At 37.9% G+C, this 22,424-nt stretch overlaps 1 long non-coding RNA gene across 1 annotated transcript in view; it reads left to right on the top strand.

The window, feature by feature from the left end:
• LOC132008439 (uncharacterized) overlaps nucleotides 1–22,424 on the top strand; it is a 488,832-nt gene that overhangs the window by 287,216 nt on the left and 179,192 nt on the right. The window lies entirely within an intron of this gene.

Genomic DNA, 22,424 nt, shown 5'->3' with positions numbered 1-22,424 from the left:
TCAAGGAACCTCATATATCTTTATCAGCCTTTCTGAATATCACCCCGTATGGACAGAGTTAAAAAGAGTATGCTTACTGTGACTGAAGTTTCAAGATAAATGCTGTCCCAATAAACATATAATCTGTGCAAATAAGTTCTTGATGGAGGAACAGCAAGTGGAGTTCCCTAGCCCTGTCTCTAATAAGCTTGCGATTCCTAGGTTCATGGTAAGTAGAAATTCTGGGACTATGACTTGCGTGAATGACACAGAAAGGTACATTCTACAAAGATGCTGGGAGGAATCGTGCAAAGATTCTCCCCCAAGAAGTGGCTGGCAGTGGTGTAGGAGTTAGGTCTCTAGGGCTTGCAGGAGATAAAATTTATCTCCTGGGCACCAGAGCCGCCCTATTAGAATTGGTTATTACACTTTTAATACAAAGTCTAACAGAATCATATAAAATGATGGTTGCCGCCTTTTTGTTCCCTACTTCATTATTCTCTTCCCAGACTAGGGAACCACACTTCTCACCCATTTTGAATCCTGGCTGAGGTGCTCATAGGCTAGTCATTAAGTGTGTAACCATGCCATTCTACCAATCACACCTTCTAATAGAAAATTTTAGAAAATTCTTCAGGCACAGTCCTTTATATTCTTTTTTTTTTCCCCCAGACCTTTGGAATGCCCCCTTACAAGGGGAAAGTAGTCCCAATACGACTAAAAGCATATCGTGCCATTGTACGACTGCATACATCTTTATTTTTTTTTTAATGTTTTAAATTTAAAAAAATTTTTTTCAAAGATTTTATGTATTTATTTGACAGACAGAGATCACAAGTAGGCAGAGAGGCAGGCAGAGAGAGGAAGGGAATCAGGCTCCCTGCTGAGCAGAGAGCCAGATGCAGGGCTCAATCTCAGGACCCTGGGATCATGACCTGAGCCAAAGGCACAGGCTTTAACACACTGAGCCACCCCGGCTCCCATGACTGCATACATCTTAAGATGATAATGGCTTATTTCCTTTTTGTCAATAACGTCAGTTCTCTGGTGCATAGTTCTGAATGTCTGAGTGTTTACTAGAATGTTATTAATATTGTTTCTTCCAGAAAAATGAAAGTATTCATTCAAAAATATTCATTTTTAATTTGCCTTTTATTATTTTGAAAAGGTTTTATTGAAACATTATAATTCAATTTAATTTTAATTCACCAGGTATTTTTCCAAGCACATGGTTTCAACCAGACCCTGCATAATGTCCCGGGGAAAGAGAAATTAATGAAAAATTGGTCTTCTCAAAGAATGAGAGATATGAAAACAAATTTAATATATTTATAGTCATAAGGACCATAATGAAATTAAGTACAAGGCCAAGGGTTGTACAGAATGAGATGTGAAAATTATACCTGGTAAAGGAAGATGGACTAGGGAAGCTTTACCGAAAAGTTTGTTTCCTCTTCCATCCTCAACATCCAGGACAGTGCCTGATATACAATAAGTGCTATAGAATTATGAGTCAGTTTTTTTTTTTTTTAAGATTTTATTTATTTGACACAGAGATAGAGAGTACAAGTAGGCAGAGCAGCAGGCAGAGGGAAAGGGAGAAGCAGGCTCTCCACTGAGCAGGGAGCCCAATGTGGGGTTCAATCCCAGGACCCTGTGATCATGACCTGAGCCGAAGGCAGCTGCTTAACCACCTGAGCCACCCAGGCGCCCCATGATTCAGTTTTGAAGTCAAGGCAAAAGTTAGCTTTCTGAGAGTACTAGTTTCCTGTGGCTGCTCTAAGTGTAAGCCACTTAGTGGCTTACAAGAGCAGAAATTTATTCTGTAAATTTACTTTATGATTTATTGTAAATTTATTATAAATTTATTACAGGAATTTATTCTGTAAGCCACTTAGTGGCTTACAATAGCAGAAATGTATTCTTGTAGTTCTGGAAGCCTGAACTCTAAAAGTTCAGTTTGAACTAAAAACAGTGTGTTAATAGGGCTGCGCTATGTCCACAGGCTTTAGGGGACAACCTGTTCTTTGCCTCTTCCCTCTTCTGGTGGCTGCTGGCATTTCTCAATTTGTGATCAGATTATCCTAAACTCTACTCCCATAATCACATTCCTTCCTCCTCTTCTATGTGCTGTCAAATCTTCCCCTATCCCTCTCTCAGAAGGACACCTGTGGTGGCATTTAGGGCCCATGTGGTTAATCCAGGATGATCTCATCTCAAGATTCTTAAGCACATCTGCAAGGACAGCTTTTTCCAAATGAAGTAACATCTGTAAATTTCAGGGATTAGGATCTGATATCTTTGGGGCCACCATTCAGCCCAGTACAGTGGGAAAAGGAGGCCTTGAATACAGGCGTAAGGGATATCATGGTGCGAGGCATGGTGTTAGTAAAAGAAGAGAAATACTATGCCACAAGATACCACTTCCAGTAAATTAATTTGGTCGTGATGGTGAGTAGTTAAACATAATGCTTTTCCTAGCTTCGGACACTCCTGTATTACTTGCTTCCTAGAAATTCATTCTCTATTTATGCCAAATCCTATATAGATTGTACTTAATTGTACCAAATCCTATATACATTGTACTTAATATTGGACATTACTCATAGTTTCTCCTTCAGTTAAGTGGTGAAACCTCCCTGCTCTCTGCTTCAAGCTTTTACTCTTTCATTCATAAATTTATTCTGTACACATTTATTGAGTCAACAGTGTGAGTCGTGTACTATGTTCTAGGAAGGCAAAGGTGGGGGAAAAAAATACCCAAGGAGTATTCAACTCAGATGAGAGATGTCTGCAGGAATGTGCAATGTGCTCTGGTAGCTCCCAGTTTGGTGTAATTTAATAGTGCTGTTGGGGAGATGACAGTTTCATCAGGCTCTTTAAGGGTGCTGGAGTTTATAAGATAGCCTGGAGTAGGGAGAGAATCCCAGGCAGTTGAAGCAGCATAAGAAAGGGGCACAGTTACTAAGAAATATGGATTTGCAGAGCTACAAGTAGCTTGATTCACCTAGAGCATAAAATGGAACTGGTGGTGAAAGATTAAGGTGGAGAGGCAGGTATGAGCAGACATGGAAAACGTTATTCTTCAAAGACAGAATGAATCTTGGATATGAAAATGTAACACATCCCTAACCTTATGACCTTAGTTTCCTGGTGGACTAATGGGGTTGGTTTATTGCTATCTGAATTGCACCCCACCCCCCTTTCCGGAAGGGAGACCAACAACCTCCAGATGAAGTAAGCTTTTAGAGATTGCCCATTTGTAGAGTTATCCTTTGACTTTGACCACTTCTCTCTAATTTAGTGCAGAATTACCTATTTTTGAGTCCTGATGGCTCTCTGGACATCCATTAGTTTGGTATTAGAATGTGAAGTCATGGAAATTTCTTGAAATAGTCTCCCTCATATTTGAAAATATTTAGTGGCACAGATGGGTGCATTTCAGAGGTGAATTACCCTGTGTACATTTGTAGATGACTTTTATGGCATTTTTTCCTAAGTTAACTAGACCTGGGTTCATAAAATTATACTTTCTCCTGTGGTGGCTGAAGATATTACTAATGCCTCCCACTGATCCAGGAGTTAAATTTCTTTCATTGCTCTGTGGGCCATCAGGCATCAAGGACTTGAAAGAAAACAGGGATTGAAATTTGGATTTTATATGCTGGAAAGAGTGAGCACATACAGCAAACTGCTGTGGGCTGCGATTTGATCTAAGCCTGGGCTTAAATCTGTGTTCTAAGATAAGTCTTTGTGACTTTGGAAAAGTCATCTTATCTCTCTGAGTATCTGTTCCTTATCTGTAAATGAGGATAACAATGCAGTTGTTACTGTCAACAACTATTCACAGAGCTGTGGGCAGTCAACAGGGAATCCACAAGGGCTAGTGACCTCAACCCTCTTTTTTATGATCTGCGGACCTGGAGACAGTGAGTTATGTAATTGTAACCCAAACCTGAAGTTGCCAAGAACTACGTGAAGAGAACTAATCTAGCTGTCCCTGGACTCAGCCAGCTGTGACTCCTGCAGGAAGGGAGCCAGGAATATACCTACATACCCAGACCTTTTCCTCCTTCCTCCACTGATGCTAGTTTTCCCCATTGGTTGAGCTCCACTGAAAGCCACAGGACAAGGGGACTCAGTCTACACAAATTCACAGATAAGGGTAGATAAGGATGAATAGTGGATATGTCTGGGCAGATGGAAGCTGTTCCCCACACAGTACTAACTACTTTCTGGGAATCTATGAGAAATAATGGGATAACACATGCAAAGTATTTTGCACTGGCCTTTATAGTGGCTCAGTGGGTTGGGCCGCTGCCTTCCGCTCGGGTCATGGTCTCAGGATCCTGGGATCGAGTCCCGCGTCGGGCTCTCTGCTCGGCGGGGAGCCTGCTTCCCTCTCTCTCTCTCTGCCTGCTTCTCCGTCTACTTGTGATTTCTCTCTGTCAAATAAATAAATGAAATCTTTAAAAAAAAAATGAAAACACACTTCCTTTTCTTGCTAAATCTTTCATTCAAAAGGCTGGGCTGTTAGTAAAATGCCATCTTTCTAAAGATTTGTGTTTATCTATTTCCATAATGACCTGTTGGAGATACTGCTCAGAGCCCCAGGTATGACCTTCTTGTGGCAACTGTGTGTAATGGTTGTTTATAGAACATGGGATGTGGAACTGGAGAAACCTGGATTTGAATTTGCAGTTTCATCACTTCATGCTGATGAGACCTTTCCAAATTGATTAACTTCCTTCAGCCATGGTGTTCAGTTGTCCGGGAAGGAGACAGATCAGCCCTCCTTGTGAGTGTGCAGTGAGATCTCTTGAGCACATGCGTGCACCGCTCCACGCAAACTGGCCCCCGGTGTGCTCCCTGAATTGTCCATTTCCTTCCTAATGAGGCTGCCTTGTCCTGCCTACTTGATCATGACACGTAATTAATTTTTCCTGACTATATGGAAATGGAAAATGGAAAATGTGCCGAATATCTCCTGCAAGAAGATATTTCTTTTATGTATTCAATGCTGCACATTCCCCCTAAAAAAGTGAAACACCGGCTGGGCTTTATCTACTTTTTATATAATCAATAGTAATAAAGATTCTGCCATCAGAATGTAGCTGATGATTTTGCTGTGAAGAGCTAAGCTGAGGAGACGGGAGTGCTGCAACTCTTTCTTGACAGGAGGGTCTCCCGTGGAGTTAATGGATCGCAGAAACTTGTTGAATCAGTAGACAGATCTCAGACACCCAAACTACAAAGAGGTATTTTATTAGACGGTGTGTGTATGAAGCTTATTGACGGCTGTGAAACTGATTAAGTTGTACTTGCTTTGTATTTCCGTGTTGGGGGAAGAAGAAGGGGTTCTGGAAAGATCTCCGCTAACATAGGGCTGGTACTTGTATCTCAGTAGTTACAATAAGAGAATACTTCTTTTCTTTTTGTTTTTCTTTATGTGGATATATTCTTTCTCTCACCTTTATTGGCAGGAGGAAATGTGATAAAAATTATTTTATTCTAAATTATGCTTTTACAAGAAAAAAAAAAAACAGAGGACATACTCCAGAAACAATAGGAGAGGTTTAGATTACAGTTGGAGAAAATTATCTCTAATTTTTGAAAAATAATTATTGAGTGCGATGTTCAAAATATGGGACAGCATCATTTTCTGATGAAGGTTTTTGTTTTGTTTTTGTTTATGTTTCTTGAGAACGTACTATAAGCTGGCTACTAGAGCTAAATTTAAGTAGGCATCTAGACTTGTCGACAAATATTTACATTATACTAATAGTATTTCCAACTAAGTAGACAGACATGAAAAAGAACATCATAATTCGTAATTAATTTTTCCTGATTATATGGAAATGGAAAATGGAAAATGGCATTTTTGGGGAATCTTGAAGTTCAGATCTGATTCTGGTGGCAAGAGTAGGGGAAGAGCACAGTAGCCAAAGGAAAAGCAGCAAACAATGTGTTGATTGTAGCTGAGTGGATGATGCACTTAAAATATGTATAGTCTGTAATGAAATTTAGAACTCCTGACTTATAAGACCTATATAGACAAATGCATTTTTTCAAGGATTCCTTAAATAAAGCCTTTTATGAGAGGGAGACAGGAAATTAACATCTGCTCTGTTGAAAAGAGGACACAGAGACACAGAAAAATTATATGATTTTGGTAATAAATTCAGGTGACCTCAGCTAAAGTAAGAACCTCTTGGTGGTCAGAGTGCTTTTCTAACTACACTCAGCTTCTCTTTCCTGATTTTTCTCTTCACTTCTGATACTCCTTTATCCACAAAGCCTCTGAAGTTACATAGTGTTAATCCCTCCAAGAAATTTCCACACCAGAATAAGGCCAACCTAACAAAACTCTACTTTCTCTCTTCTCTACCCATCCCACAGGATGTCCCCAGGAAGACTCTTTCACCCCACAGATTGCCTGAATTAGAATCAATTTTACCTTTCCCATGGCTGCATTGAAACATCAGACATCAGATAATGGAAGTTTTGTTCATCACTTCATCACTTGTCTGTGTATTCTTTGGGGATAGGCCCAGGATGTGAGTTAGCAATGTCAGGGAGGAATGGAGATCTAGCTCATGTGGATGGTGTATGAGCATGGGTAATAATTATCCATGATTATCACGATCTGCTAGGCACTAGGCAACACATGTTGCATAGAAGACCTCATATAATCTTATAAGAACCCTATGAGATGAATGTCATTATTCCCATTTTTTAAATGAGGAAAAACTAGCCCAGGTCACGTACTAGTAAGTGATGGGACTAGAATTCAAACAGCAATTCAAAGAGCTCTTTCACAGTGTGCTACACCTTCTGTTGGCCAGAAAGCTTGTTGAGCACTAAGTTCACTTATTACTTCTTGTCTACTTTGTGGATGGTGTATAGTTCAGAAGAAAATAAAGACCATCAAGGTCATTTTTGTCTTTAACTTTGCATGCAATTTTCCAAAACAAGATTTCCTAGACAGTATTGGGTATTTTGACTATTAAGAGCTAAGTCCATACCTTATCTTCTACAGCTCCAAATCAAGTTGGGTGTTTGATTCAGTTTGCAAGTCTTTAATAATGAATGATCTTAAGCATCTTTCATGGGCTTATTTGCCATCTGTATATCTTTCTTGGTGAAGTGTCGAATTCTTGGAACATTCACATGTTTGTTATGTCTAGAGTTATAATAGTCCAAAACCAGTAGGTTTGTAAGCTTCAACACTGAAAGATCTATGATAAACATCATGTCTCTGGTGTTTCAAGGTTTGATTTTTCTAATTCTCTCCAAGACTAGGGGTGTGCAGCTGCCAAACATGAAATAGACTGATAGATCAAGCATAATATTGTTCTATCAATTTTACCAGCCAAACACTGACCCTGACCCATTCAGCTAAATGGCCTTTGCTTTTTATTTAGCTAAATGCATTCATGACTCTTCTGAAGGTATTTTTCTTAGGGAGAACCTCTGTAAGGGATCTGAATGCTAAGGATTTCATCATTACCACTTAACAAATGTTACCATTTGTTAAGTGGTAATTACGGAATTATGGAATTTAGGGAATTACGGAAAAAAAAAAGATATATTTTGAATTAAAAAAAAAAAGATAATCAGAAGACTAGAAACACCAGAAATATAATAACACACTAATTTGTATAAATGCAGATTTATTCTCATTAGGACAATTATGAGGTACTTGTTTAAAAGCTGAAATCGTTCATGATCTATAAAACAGAATAAAGTAAGAGTTTGGAGGGACCACACAAACTTCAATTTGAGGAATCCATTTTCAGTCATAAACTCATACCGATTTTGGAGTCAGTGAGTTTGTCTCACAGAAGTTCCCTTCCACAGATGAGAGGATTGTCCCCAGAGACCAGTTTGCTATGTGGCCTTGGGGTAATTGTGTAGTTGATTGCCATACAAAGCCTAGATAGCATTTTTTGTTTGACTCCTCCCCCCTCCCAAAAGGGAGCACTCTTTCAGATGCATCACTGGGGGGTGCAGGGGAGGGAAAAAAAAAAGTCTATTTACAAGACTGGTTTGTCCACTCTGGAAGAATGAATTTTTAAAGGTGGTAGATACATTCCAGGATTTAGCACATAGCTTGTTCCAGATCAGGTCCTGATTAAATATTGAAGTGAATGGGCTGAGGAAATACAATAATCCAATTTCTTTTTTTTTTTTTTATAATAATCCAATTTCTTAATCATATTCTTCCTTTGCTCCTGTAAACAATGCAAAGAATCAGACTGGTGGAATTACTGGGTTCATTGCTTTTCTCTTTAGCAGCAGACACCTTGTTAAGAAGGAATTCTAGATTCAGTCAAGGCAATGTTCACTGGTGTTTAGAGCGAAATGTTGCCTGCAGTGAGAAGGGAATGAGTCCTTGTCATCCCTGAACAGTCTCCTCAATTAAGCACCGGACTGCAGGGTGGACGGATGGAGCTCTTAACCTTGAGAGTTGATAAGAAAATATTATGATTGGTTGTTCAGTTAATACAGAGGAAAGTTAAATGACCCAGGCTAAGACTAACAATGAGCATATTCTTCATTCATTCATTTAATGAATATTTAATACAAGGCCACTATTTGCTAGATGCTAGGGCTATATAAAAAATACAAAGTAAAGTATCTGATCTAAAAAAAAATATATATATATACACACACACACACACACACACACACACACTCTTAAACAGGATAGAATCACTGTCAATTACAATCTATAATTTCATAATGTTGATTTTTCCAGAGTCTTGTGATATACAGGGGAGGAAACTGCTTGTAAAGAAAGCAGATTTAAAGAATACTCTGAAAAGATATGTTTTTGACTGTGGCCTTTGAGGGATGAGCAAATTTTTTTGCAGAGAAGACTTCGTGCAGAATGAAATCTTCTGAAGTTTTTCAATCACTTGAATATTCTAAATTTTATGATTTTGAGTGAAACAAATGACAATGAAATGTTCAGTGGATGCCAGTTCTGCCAAGGACTGTGCTAGGTAAAGGGCTTGCAGTGATCCAAGTACTATCCCTGTGTTTATGGTCAAATGTATAGTCCAGAAAGGAAGACCATAGAATAGGGTCAACACATTTGTGTGTGTTTGTAAAGAGTTCAGGACTAGGTATTTTAGGTTTTGTGAGCCATACAGTTTTTGGAGGGACCATTTGACTCCGTCACTGTAGCGTGAAAGTTGTAGCCAATATGTAATGAATGGATGTGACTGTTTTCCAATAAAGTACCATTTATAAAAATGAACAGCAGGGGAGATTTGGACCATAAACTGCAGTTTGCCAGTCCTTGAAATAGAGTGTAATAATTTCATAACAGAGGCAAGATGGAAGGAAATTCGATTACTAATTATGAGCATTAAAAAAAAAAAAAATACCCAGTAGATAAGAAGAACTGATCAGCTTTGTCAGCCTAAATAAAGAGGTAACCTGAGGCAAGCACAAATGATTAGAAATTGAGTTTATTAGGATATAGCAGAGGAATTACAGTTTGGGAAATGCATGCTGTGTCGTAAGCTTCAGGCAAGTCCTTTGGGGATTTGGATGGACTATATTTATGGAAAAGGAGTGCAAAAGAAGTCCAGCCAGAGTCCAAGAAGTAAGCTCATTGGCTTGAGGATGGGGAGAGATTCTTGGTAGATGTTCATTGGTCGGGAGATTACCTTCTGTCTTCTATAATTCAGACATTTAATGGGAATCAGTGCCTCACTTCTTAGGGTCCGTTTTTCTGAGGCACATACGGGAGATTCTCCATTTCAGTACCTGTGGTTCTATTTTAGATTGGAGTCCTTACACAGCTTCACTAATAAAGAAATTCAAATGAAAACAGCCTTGTGCGATGAGTTTTCTCCCGCATGAGCCAAAGGTTGAAAAGTGTGTTGATGCCAGAAATTGGTAAAAGTGTCTAAATTTGTACAAAACTTCTTAAGAACCATCTGGCAAAGGTAAATAAGACTTTAACATGCATAGAACTCTTGCTTTGATTGTACTCTTTGCTCAATACATTACTTTTTTTTCCCCCTTTAGGCCTCATAATCATTATGTGGGCAATGTTATTACCACTATTGCACAAAAAGAGGAAATTAAAATTCCAGCTTGCTAAATTGTTCACTTAGTAAGCATCAGAGACAGGATTTGAACCTCGGCAATCTGCCTCTAGTTTTAGCCTTTGACACACTGTAACATACCAGCAGCCCCCTGCTAGCAAAATTAAATGTGTGCATTCTTTAAATTGCAGTGACTCTATAGCCAGACATTTATCCAGGGAAAATATGACAAGTGCACATGATTTACATGTAAAGGATGTGAAACTCTTTAAACATCCAGTGAGGAGGAATTGCATAACGAAAGAATAATTCATCCACACAATTAAATATAAGATAGCTTTGAAAATGGTGATTTAGAGCTATTGTTATTGACATGAAAAAGATGACTATGTTACAGGTTGAATAACAAAGCAGGCTCTGCATTAACTTGTGTTGCATGACCTCCAACATAAAAAATTAATATATAGTATATTAATGTATGGATACACTGGAAAAGCTTGAGAGATATGCAACAAATTCATGCTGTTGCTTATGCAGTGGCTGTGGAGTACTCGTGTGACTCTATACGTATCTGGATACATGTAAGCAAATATACATGTTTTGTTTTGTTTTGCTTTTTACTAGTTTAAGATAGTTCTGTTTAAAGGGAAAAATTAGGAATAAGTTCTTTGCTTCCGATTGTGTGTTATTTCCTTGGGCTCTGAACTGGTGTTTGGAGTTTTGTCCTCTGTCGAATCACATTTCAATGCCCATTTGCTGCTTTGGGGCTACCTTGGAAAGCAATCACTGTGTACCCTTGCTTACAGCCATTCTATTCCCAGCTGAAAGCTAAAGCCGGGCAGTCTGATCATTACACTCCATCTTGAGCAGCTCTAGTTTACGGTTTCATTCACTTCTGTACAACATCATTTCCATCTTCCCTTATGCCTCAGTGGGATATAGGTGAGGTGATAGAGCTGAAATGTCCCTCGGTGTCCTCTGGTTTGAAAATAGTGATGATTCCAAGTGACATTGAGCAAGTGGCATCCTTTAGCTTTTCTGGTTCTTACAAACTCTAGAAAGTCTGCTTATGGAACTAAAAAAAAAGGTGCAAACAAGTTAATAATTCATTTGGCAATGCTGGAAGTGACGACTAGAAGCTAACTTTAACCAAGAATTGACAGAATAATCTGAAAAGGACACATTACAAAGGAGGTACAAAGACCATTCTTGCCTCTCCACTAATGTTTCTTAACCTTGGCAGCACATTTGTAACAACTAGAAAGCTTGTAACAAATTTTGATGGTTTCATACACAGAGACTTTGATTTCATTAGTCTGGGGAAGGCTCCAGACTAATGATGTTAATGGCTTGAACATTTTCCAGGTAATCGTGGTGTGTAGTTGGGATTGAGAAACATCATTCAAACTCCTTTATTTGGGGGATTACCTTTTGGATGAGATATTTTAGAGAAGAAATCTCCCAACTTCCTAATAGGTTTATCTCTCATCTTCAGCAATAGAAACATCACTGGAGGTGCCTCTGTTATCAGTGTTTTGAAGCTATTCACTTTTGTTTGGATTCAATAAAACACTGAAATAGCTTTGAATATGAGTTGATGTTAGCAGCCCTTCTTTTTAATTGTTTTAAATTTATTTACATATTTATCAGACCGTGCTTTATTCCCTAAAGAATTGAAGGTCACATAAATACTTGTATTAGTACAAAGTAGGTAGCATTCCTGGTCCTTTAATTAAAGTTCTTATTAGTTGTGAAGAATTCATCATTTAAAAAGGATGACATTCTATTGCTTAGAAACAACATGTATTCTCTTATTTTTTGACTTTTGCTTCAATTTTATCACATTTGTCAAAGTCCAGAATCAGAGTCATTTAAACCTGTCATATTTCACACTGGCTTCAGAGATATTATGATGGTATTTTCTTTTTCTTTCTTTTTTTTTTTAAAGATTTTATTTATTTATTTGACAGACAGATCACAAGTAGGCAGAGAGGCAGACAGAGAGTGAGAGGGAAGCAGGCTCTCCACTGAGTAGAGAGCCCGATGCAGGGCTCAATCCCAGGACCCTGAGATCATGACCTGAGCCGAAGGCAGCGGCTTAACCCACTGAGCCACCCAGGCGCCCCTTATGATGGTATTTTCAATGAAACAACAAGCTTCCTTCTTTATCTCAGAATTTTCCCTCTGTCTCCCCTCTCCTGCAACCAAAATAAAAATGCTAAGGTGGGAATAAGAAAGGAATAGGTCTTAAATTTTTTGAAACACAAGATTTAAATTATCCTTATGAAAAAGATCTATTTTATTATTCTACCAATAATCAGAACATATTTCTTAGTTTCTGAAATAAATGACACAAACTCTGCTTTTCTGTACTATAAATGGGAAAATGCTTGTTTTTGTTAAACTATATTTGTAGAAGTCATTACCATAGTAGCTTAGCACTTTGACAAGCACATGATTTTAACACAAAACAACTCCAACCTTGCAAGTTCAGTTTTAATGTCTTTTATATCAAAACAGAGCACTTTGATTGATTTTCATTTGCCAGCCATTTTTTTGTTATCAAAGGTAATCTAGAGTTTATCAGGGATGCCCACTCAGTCTCTCTGCAATTAGTCTTTATGATTATGCACAAGGCTCAACAGCACATTGGAAACTCATTCCAAAGAATAGAAGTTCTCTGTCTCATTCTAACAAAGATGCAGTCTGCAAGTTCCTAAGAGCATTGCATCTCTAGTAACCACTAGACTATTGGTTCCTAAGGAATGGCTCTCAGACCAGCAGTATCAGCCTCAACTAGAAACTCCTAAGAAAAGCAAATTCTTAAGCCCAGTCTTAAACCTACTGAGAGTGGGTCCCAGCACCTTAACTTTTAACAAGCCCTCCAGGTGATTCTACTATACTATAAAGTTTGAGCACTCCTCTTCTCTAGATGACAAGGTCCCTGAAGGCAGGGACCCTGCCTGACCCATCGCTCCTATATCTTCCATGTCTGTTAAAAAGAAATTTATGAGTAAACGGAAGAACCTGCATGCCACAGCAGGAGTTATGAAGCTAGTAACTAACAGCAGGCACATGCTTGATGATGCCTGTAAGATTTGTGATGGCAAGAAATCAGGATGAACTTATTTGGGGCTTTCATGAATGTTAGTTCTCCAGCTAAACCAAAGAATGATATCAGGTCTATGATTTGTTATCAAATGATTTTCTCTTTTGTACATCTTGCCTTGATAGGTATCATTTTAAGGAATGATTTGTATTGATATTGGTAAGTAGACTAATCCTTAACAACTAGTATTTGACTTGATGCTGTACTTATATCATGACCAGTGCATTAATTCTCCAATAACATATCTGATTAGGTAGAGATAGATTAAAATTATTGTCATTTAGCTGATTGATAAAAGCCTTAGGGTAATACTTTTCAAACATTCTTTTCTTTTCTTTTTCTTTCTTTCTTTTTTTTTTTTTTTTAAGTAGTTGGATCTTTTCTTTAAGTGAAATTTTACTCAGAAGCTTTATATATCAAATAGTTGAAATAATGGCTCTGTTCAGAGTGTGGTGAGGATATTACTAGCAGCCTCCCTTGTTGGCTGTTTTGGAGACTTTATGTGGTCTTGACTTAGAGTCTGGGGTCATTGAAGATGAAAGAAACACACTTTAAAATGCCTTGTCCTAGGAAAACACTTTGTGACCTGTGCAGTTTCAATAGACATTTATATAATGCTTTATACTTTGCAAAGCACTTTGCTTTGAAATCACTTTTAAGTGTTGTTGATAACCAGTGATTCATGTCAATTGTGACCCTAGTAGGCCTACTTTTAGAAATCTAGATATCATAGATAGTATTCCTGAGAACTTTCTGACTCTTCATGTCCCAGTGGTAAAAATGTGTTGTTTTTTCGCCTGGATTTTCCTATCCCCTCAACAAATAATGGACAGGTGTCTTGCCTGGACATTTTGCTACCTATTTAATTCCTTAGCAATTTTTTTCTGTGTCAAATGAAATGCAAACGCTGATTTAGGTAAGGAGAGACTTTAGGGAGAGGAGGGCCATAACAAGAGGGAGAATCCTCAGACCAGGAGCTCTACAAGCATCCCAAGGTTAAGCAGGAAAATGATTTCCTTTTACAGGAAGGAGGGAACAAGTCTATAAAGAAATAGGTTTGGGAAATGGGATGAATGAGGTGAATGACTGGAGGCAGCCTCATCAGACAGGACATCAAGGGAATGTGTTATCCTGAAGTGGATATTCCTGGGAGTGGTTGTTAAAGAAAGCTTGTGTGCTGGCTCAACCTAAAGGTGGACCAATGTTTAGGGACCTCAGGGAAGGAGGGAATCTTAACCAAAGTTTGGTTAATAAACATTTTGTTTGATCAGTGTTGACCAAACAGTTCAGCTAATCATTTATGAGGAAAAAAAAATTGGACAGTCTGTGTCTGACTTTGTCATAGGTAAACATGGGGCATCCTTGGATCTTACCTAAGTCTTATGGGTAAGGATGCTTCTATACAGTAAGATATTTCCCCAAAACAAAACGGGTAGAAGGTGAGATTTCTAAACCATCGCTCTTTTCAGGATCCTAGGGCTTGAATAAAATTTACCATTGTTATCTGTTATGTGTCTTAATTACTCTTCATTAAGTGAAATAAGTTTGGTTTTTTTGTTTTGTGTTTTTTGTGGTGTTTTGTTGTTGTTACTGGGTTTTGTTTTTGTTTTTGTTTTGCTGTTTTATAGATAAAGAAGCTTAAACACTGTGCTTGACATCACAATGCAAACTTCAGATCCAGAATCTCTATGTTCTCTCTGAAATTGGGGCTGCTTTTGCCCCAGTGTAATGTTATGGAAAACAGTGAGATCAGGGAAAATGGCTAAGGGGTCATTGTATAAACTTGGGGCTTAGAACTTCATTAAGTCAGAAAGTACTTTCCTTGAACGAGGTCATTGGCATTATGCTTCCCTCAGTCCCAGTGTCCCATATAGCCAAAGGGGAGGCTGCTTGCTGTAACTGCACCTACTCCGGGCAAAGCTGCTTTGCTTTAACTGTTTGGCATATAGAGTTTCTAACTAAAACTTCATTTCAAGAAAGGGAGCCAACTGCTTAAAAACTTTTTGCAAAGTATTAACTAACCTAAGGGTTTGCTCTGATCCAGAACATTCCAGGATTAACTTGAGGATTCTGCTGGTGCAAATCCTAGATTCTGGAAGTTTAATGGACTTTTCAGTGCTTGGATAACCTACTGATCAAAACTCCATTTTCTAGGTCTACTTTCATTTACTCCTAAATTTATGCTTTCTTACTTGCCTATATTTCTCCAGTCTCCTCATTATCATTGCCATATATGGATCTCCATCTTTCCATGCTGCTTAGGCCAATTATGCCATATAGACATCTCCTACCTGGGTCAGAAGGTTCTAGAATATTATGTCCCAGAGAACAAATGTCACCTTGTGATTACATATACAAGTAAGTGTATGATGTAAAGAAAGACACAACTTCTTGAAAATTTCATGCAAAATTTACTTTGTATAACGGGTCATGATCTTAGAGTCCTGGGATCAAGCCCCACATCGGGCTCTTTTTTTTTTTTTTTTAATTTAACAGAGAGAGAGATTACAAGTAGGCAGAGAGGCAGGCAGAGAGAGGGAGGGGGGAGCAGACTCCCTGCTGAGCAGAGAGCCCAATGTGGGGTTGATCCCAGGACCTGAGATCATGACCTGAGCCGAAGGCCGAGGCTTAACCCACTGAGCCACCCAGGCACCCCCTCATCAGACTCTTTGCTCGGCAGGGAGCCTACTTCCTCCTCTCTCTCTGCCTGCCTCTCTGCCTACTTGTGATCTCTGTCAGATAAATAAATTACGATCTTTAAAAAAAAATTTACTTTGCTTGAAAGTACCTTGCTATGAATTAGTTCTACCTTTGTAACCATTGTTCTCTCTTTGTAACCATTGTTATTCCTTTTTTTAAATTTAATTTTTATTGACATATAATGTATTATTAGCCCCAAGCATATAGGTCTGTGAATCGCCAGGTTTACACTTCATAGCACTCACCATAGCACATACTGTCCCCAGTGTCTCTGGTTGTTATTCTTAAAGATAGAGTTGATTCCTGCTATAAAATCTTGTTTATTTGTAATTATTTTCTGTTTATTTTTAGAAATGGGCTTTCAGTGCTCAACCAAAATAAGAAAGTAGCATATTGTAGATGGCTTTTAACCATGTCTGCTTTTTCAGAAGATAAATGCAGCTGTTACATACTCCTTTCTTAAAACAAAATAAACAAACCAGTCCCAGATAGCTTCTGAACATAATCAGACATAGAAGGATCCCTTTACATCTAACATGGCTTTTAGAAGGAAGCAGAGTGTTCTCAAGATTTAGAAGCTCTTTCTAAAAATGTTCTTTGTTTTGTTTTAAAAGGAAGTTTAATTACAAAGAAAAGCTCTAGTCCTCCCTTGGGGAATAGTATTTTTATAATGATAATAGTCTTTTCTCATAGTAATTCTTTTATAGATAAAGAACGCTTGTATTTGAAACCCATTGGAACTTATTGAAATGCATATGTCCCCAGTGGGTTTTCAGAATATCTATTTAGGGAGGAAGATTGATACAGTCATGAAAGCTGACATCTGGTACAATTGGGTATTTACAGTGTAGGCTCCACAGAGGTCTTTTTAAAATGACTTTTAGAGATTGCCTTCTATATATTTTGTTTATAGGAATATCATGAATCTCAGATGTTATTTTCATGTTCTATTTAACCACATCTCTTTTTCAATATTAAAATCAGATGATGCAGGGTTTCCCATTCTTTTATAATATAAGTCCATGCTATCAAAGTGTCCTTACCCAAGAAGTGTTAATGGGGTTACTGAATCTGCCCACACCTGTCACTTGCTGACACCCTCGGCAGGAGGCCAGGAGAACACACTGGTTCTCACCTCTAGTGACTCAACTGCTGATCACTCACAATCTGTTTCTCCCCATAGTGTCCCACCATCATCAGTGCCTGCGCCAATTATAGCTCATGGATCCAACTCCCGCAAGACTTGGAAACTTACTTGAGCCACTGAAGGCATACCTCTGTTCAGAGTAACTACTGTGAAGGCCTAGAGAGGTCAGGGTAGGCTAGTGTCCAGCATATGGATCTGACTGGTCCAGCTCCAAACTTGTAGTCCTTCCCTTGGGTTCTTGGGACTTACACCATGTCCCTCTAACACTAGAGCCCATTGATAGAGTTCAGCTCAGAAAATGTGAAACAAGTTAGGTATATGAATGAAGGAAGTAAGAGAAGCCCTTCCTAGAGCTCTAGCATAAGAGCTTTATTTAATTAAGGATTCCATTTCATACAACCATCTTCCAGGTGGTATGCCTAAGACAATGGAGAGAAAAGGAGAACTGGTACCTGCACTAGCCTTTCTAGCTTCCATCTGGGTTCAAAAACCAAAGGCAGCTCCTTGCACTGCTAATAACGATTTTGCCATAATTTTGCTCCAGATTGATGGACAGACTGTCTTTAAAGTTCCTTCTTGAAACATTAAAAGAAAATTTTACCAAAATATATTTCACACTTTGAGAGAAATGTTTGAAAGCTGACAAAAATGACAAAAATCATTGGTAGATACCTTGTTTGTTTCATTTATCTTGTTTCTTCCACATGTTTCCATGAGTCAACTTTCATCTGAACAGCTCTATTATATATTTTGGTTGTAGTTAATTTAAATCTCAAAAAGCCCTCCCACTGGCACCCTCTCTTTCAGGTTATTAACAATGGGGAATATCCTCTTTTTAGCTATTCTAGGACTCAAGTAAGGTCATTGTCTCCTTAGGGTTTTTTTTGTTTTGTTTTGTGTTTTGTTTTTTTTTTTTTTTTTTTTTAAGATGAAAATGAGTGATCAGGGAGAAGACAGTTTTTATGCCATGGCTGTTGTTAAAAATGATGGCCTTACAATATAAAATATGACCATTTCCCCAAAATGCATTGTATTATGTGTGATATTAGTCTTAAGTATGTGGTCTTTGCCCTCATCCATCCTGGGTCTGTAAGTTTTTGGAAGAAGGAATTCAATATGTGATGGTCCCTTTAAAGAGCTCTTTAAGACTGTCTGTTAAAACCTGATAGTTTCTTCCCATTTTGACACAAAATGAGTCTAGTGAATGGAATGCTCAAAGGTAGAGCATTGGCTTCTGGTAGAGGGAGCTGGTGTTGTAGCACCAACAGTTCTTGGTAGGCATTGTGTAAATGCAAATCCTTAAATCAGGCAGGAACTAAGCTGAGCCAATAGTTGGGTGTGGGGAAGAAGAAAATATGCAAAATCAGGAACCTGAAAGGCAACATGGGTCCAAAAAGGAAATGGGCTGATGTGGGAAGAATTCAATCCCAAACCAGAAGCCAGGATAGAAGACAACTTCAGTCCAAGTAATGTCAGGAATATTTGTATCTTTTCATTTCAGACTTCAGATCTGAGTAACTGTTGTCAGAAAGACAACATTAAAACACAGGGCTGAAAAAATACCCTACTTAATTTTTCAAATGTGCCTCCTTTCCTTAGGATATAGTCCAGATTCTTAACATACCACTTAACAACATGCACTTTGGAAATTGCATATGTTATACCCTTCTAAAACTGCATTTCTGGCATTCCTATCCCTTTTACTTACATGTACAATCTAGACTGAGTTGCTGTCCTGAAATGTAACATGAATTTTGCCTCTGGTCCTTTGCACATGATGTTTGATAGAGAGAGAGAGAGAGAGAGAGAGAGAGAGACTTTTTTTTTCTTTTTCTTTCCTTTTTTTCCTTTCCTTCCCTTTCCTTTTATGTGGGTTTTTGTTTTGTTTTGTTTTGGGTATTTTTGGTGCCTGGGGCACTTGAGAATACTTCTACACACTCCTGTAGCCCCCACCTAGAAATGTATTTCTAGTGCTTGGTATAGAGGCCGAGAAATCACAAATTGTCTTACTTTTTTATCTTTGAACTGTAGTGGGTTTCAATCATTAGAATGTAACTTGCTAAAAGCAGAGGAAGCGTCTGTGTTATTCTTCACTATGTACCTACTTCCTCGAGTACTACCTGGTATGTAAGCAGGCCCTTCGTAAGTACTTGTTGAATAAGTGAATGAATGGGTGAATGGCTAGATTAAGGTGTGGAAAATGGATGGGTGAATGAATGGTTGGTGTGTCCAACTAATGCTTATTTTTTAGATGTTAAATGAAAGCTTAAAACTGCATCAGGTGCAAAGGGCGTGCACTCATGGAATCAGATCTAATGCTCCTGGTTATCTGGTTGATATTGTAGCCAGTATATTTCTTGGCTTTTTTTTATATAAAAATGATTCTATCTCTGGAGGTTGAAGAGGCGCTAGATGCTTCTGAGTAATTAGAAGTCATTTCACAACAAGGTAGGCATTCAGGGAATGGTAGAAGGAAGACACGCTGGTATTTTTATTGAGCATCTGTTATGTGTCAGGCACTTCTTCCAGGGCTTAATAAATATCCTTATCTCCTTGTCATCACAAAGCATATATTATTAGTAACACTATTTCATATTTTATGTATCACACTTATATATGTGTGATCTATATGGGTCGGTAGTATAGTATTACTGGGATTGAAGTCATATCCCAGAAAGTCCAACTGATATAAAAATATTTCAAGTCTTTGGGGCACCTGGGTGGCTCAGTGGGTTAAAGCCCTCAGGTCATGATCCCAGGGTCCTGAGATCCAGCCCTGCACTGGGCTCTCTGCTTAGCAGGGAGCCTGCTTCCTCCTCTCTCTCTCTGCCTGCCTGCCTCTCTGACTACTTATAATCTCTGTCTATCAAATAGATAAATAAAATCTTTAAAAAAATTTTTTCAAGTCTTTGACTTGTATACTTCATACTCATTAAAGGAATAGTTAATTGGCAACTATACTTGTTAGTGTTACTTCCTTTTTAAAACAACAACAACAACAACAACAACAAAAAACACATACCTTGGATACTCCCAAATACCACGCTCTTTCCCTTCTCTCTAATCTTGCTACTGAATTTCATTTTCTTTCTCTAGCACTTCTGTTTCTTACTGTTTTGCCCTTCCTCCACATTTTTTTTTAATCAAAAAGACCCCAAAGAAACTGCCAGTCTAAGCAGAAAAGGGACATAGGAAAGAGTTTGCAAAATTAGTTTTTTAGCAGGTTGAAAGAAAGGAAAAGTTATTTTCTTTTCTGTCACACAGAGATAAAGTAGCTACAATTCTTATAGTCACTTGTCCATGTTAATGAGCCATGAAGTATCATTAGAATCAGGAGTATGTCTGTGTGTGTGCCCATGTGCATGTGCATGTGAGATGGCAAAACTGTTTTCCATATATCTCAGTGAGTCGTTGATATATATTGATTTTCATGGTGAGATAATTTTATCTCCATGTCACTAGCTTTCAAATAACGAGACATGCATCACTGAAAGAAATGGATTTGGGTATTCGTGGCACTTTGTTGATTTTGTTGTTACGGTTTGGATGGAGGATCTTTCTTTTTATCCAGCTGATAGGGGTTGAATTTTAGTCTCCCAGAAAGATAAGTTGAATTTCTAACCCCACTTCCTCAGAATGTGACCTTATTTTGGAACGGATTATTGCAGATGTACTTAGTTAAGGTGAGTTCATACTGGAGTACTTCAGTGTCTAATCCAATGACTGGTGATCTTGTAAGAGTTGGCAAGGAAGACTCCTTTCCTCAAGGCATCAGAGCATAGCCCTTTTAACACCCCGACTTTGAACTTCTAGCCTCCAGAATTATGAGATAAAAAGTATGTGCTGTTGTAAACCAATTAGTTGGTGGTACTTTATCATAGCAGCCCTAAAAACAAACAAACAAACAAAAAAACCAGTATACCAGTTTTTAAGATATATCACTTTGGGACAATATTTGACAGTCCAAGGAGGAGATCTGAGGATGATCACTAAGCTGGAGACATTGAAGAGGACCCTTAAGTATTTCTCAAAAAAAAAAAAAAAAAAATCAAGGAAATTTTAGCTATGTTGATGTTGGTCCTTCAACTGTGTCCTGTCTCCCTAGATGGTCTCTAAGCTGTTGGGAAAGCACTGCCCCTGCAGTGGTTAGTGGTCAACCTTGGAAGGGTCTTGTGGCAATGAATGAGGGACCCCAGAGGGGAAGATACATTAGTTCAGGGTCATTAAGATGGCCTTTATCTCTTCACATTCTTTGTCCCAGGTCACATTGAAGAGATGAAAAGCCATGGTCTTTTGCTCCTATGTGTGTTTAGTTTTCTTTCTTATCTCCCAGAGACTCTGTGAGATTAAATAGCAGATACGTAAAAAATTATTTTAGGGCCTCTCACCTACCTAAAGGGAAAAGATAGTATTGTTATCTTCTGAGGAGGTACATTAAAAATTGTGATCTTTATCACGTATGTAGCTTTTCTCTTGTTGATCTAATCTTTGGATTAGAAGTTGAAAGTCAGGCACCTTTTACTTTGAAAATAAGTCATTGGCATTCTCATTTGTATTTCAGCAGCTAACAATAGTGCTGTGATTTGCACAGTGCTTCTACCCACACTCTTCCTTTTGTATTTGCTGATACTATTAATAGAATAATTGCTTAATAAAAGGGGATAAATTCAAGTTATGAAAATTGAGCAACTTTCTTTAAAAATATCAAGACACATGTGATCATAAAATTAAAACATACTCTTGGTATAAAATTTGAATAAAATAAACAATGAAAGAAACAAACCACCCACAGTTTTTCTACATGTTTGTCTTTTAATTTCCATTATTTTTCCACTAAAGTTTAATAGCTCTGCTTAACCTGTATTCTTAATTTTCTGTGTTGCTTTTTTTTTTCCACTTGTCATTACAATACATTTTTCCATTATCATACAAAATACTCCTTGCAAATAGCATTTTAAATGATTGCAAAATATTGCTTCATTAGGATATATCAGTTTATGTAAATTTTGCTATTTCAACAACTTTCTTTCAATGAAAACTTAAAATTTAAAAAACTTAGAGATCACCCATTTCAAATATACTCACCTGCAAATTAAGATATCTGATGAATGAACACCTAAGTTCAAATTATGTCTGCTTGTTGGGTATATTTTCTATAAGCTCTTCCATTATCCCTTCTTTCTCTAAGCCCCAGAAGCCAGTGTGCTGGCCAGGAGATATGATGATGTCATACTCATTTTGCCTTCTTCATGCCAAATTTTTTGGAGCATACCACGGTAATTCAGTAACAAAAATTGCATTCCAAGCATTTACATAATAACATATGCAAGGCCATAACTATGATTCTAAGAAGAAAAGATTACCTTACAAAATTCATGTAGACAAACGTTACTGTAGCTTGAACAGGAGAAATATTTCAGGTAGG

Source organism: Mustela nigripes, unplaced genomic scaffold (assembly GCF_022355385.1).
Source record: "Mustela nigripes isolate SB6536 unplaced genomic scaffold, MUSNIG.SB6536 HiC_scaffold_148, whole genome shotgun sequence".
In the NCBI taxonomy this organism is placed as follows: Eukaryota; Metazoa; Chordata; class Mammalia; order Carnivora; family Mustelidae; genus Mustela; species Mustela nigripes.
Note: the sequence above shows the minus strand (reverse complement) of the source record. Positions and strands in the feature narration are given on the sequence as shown.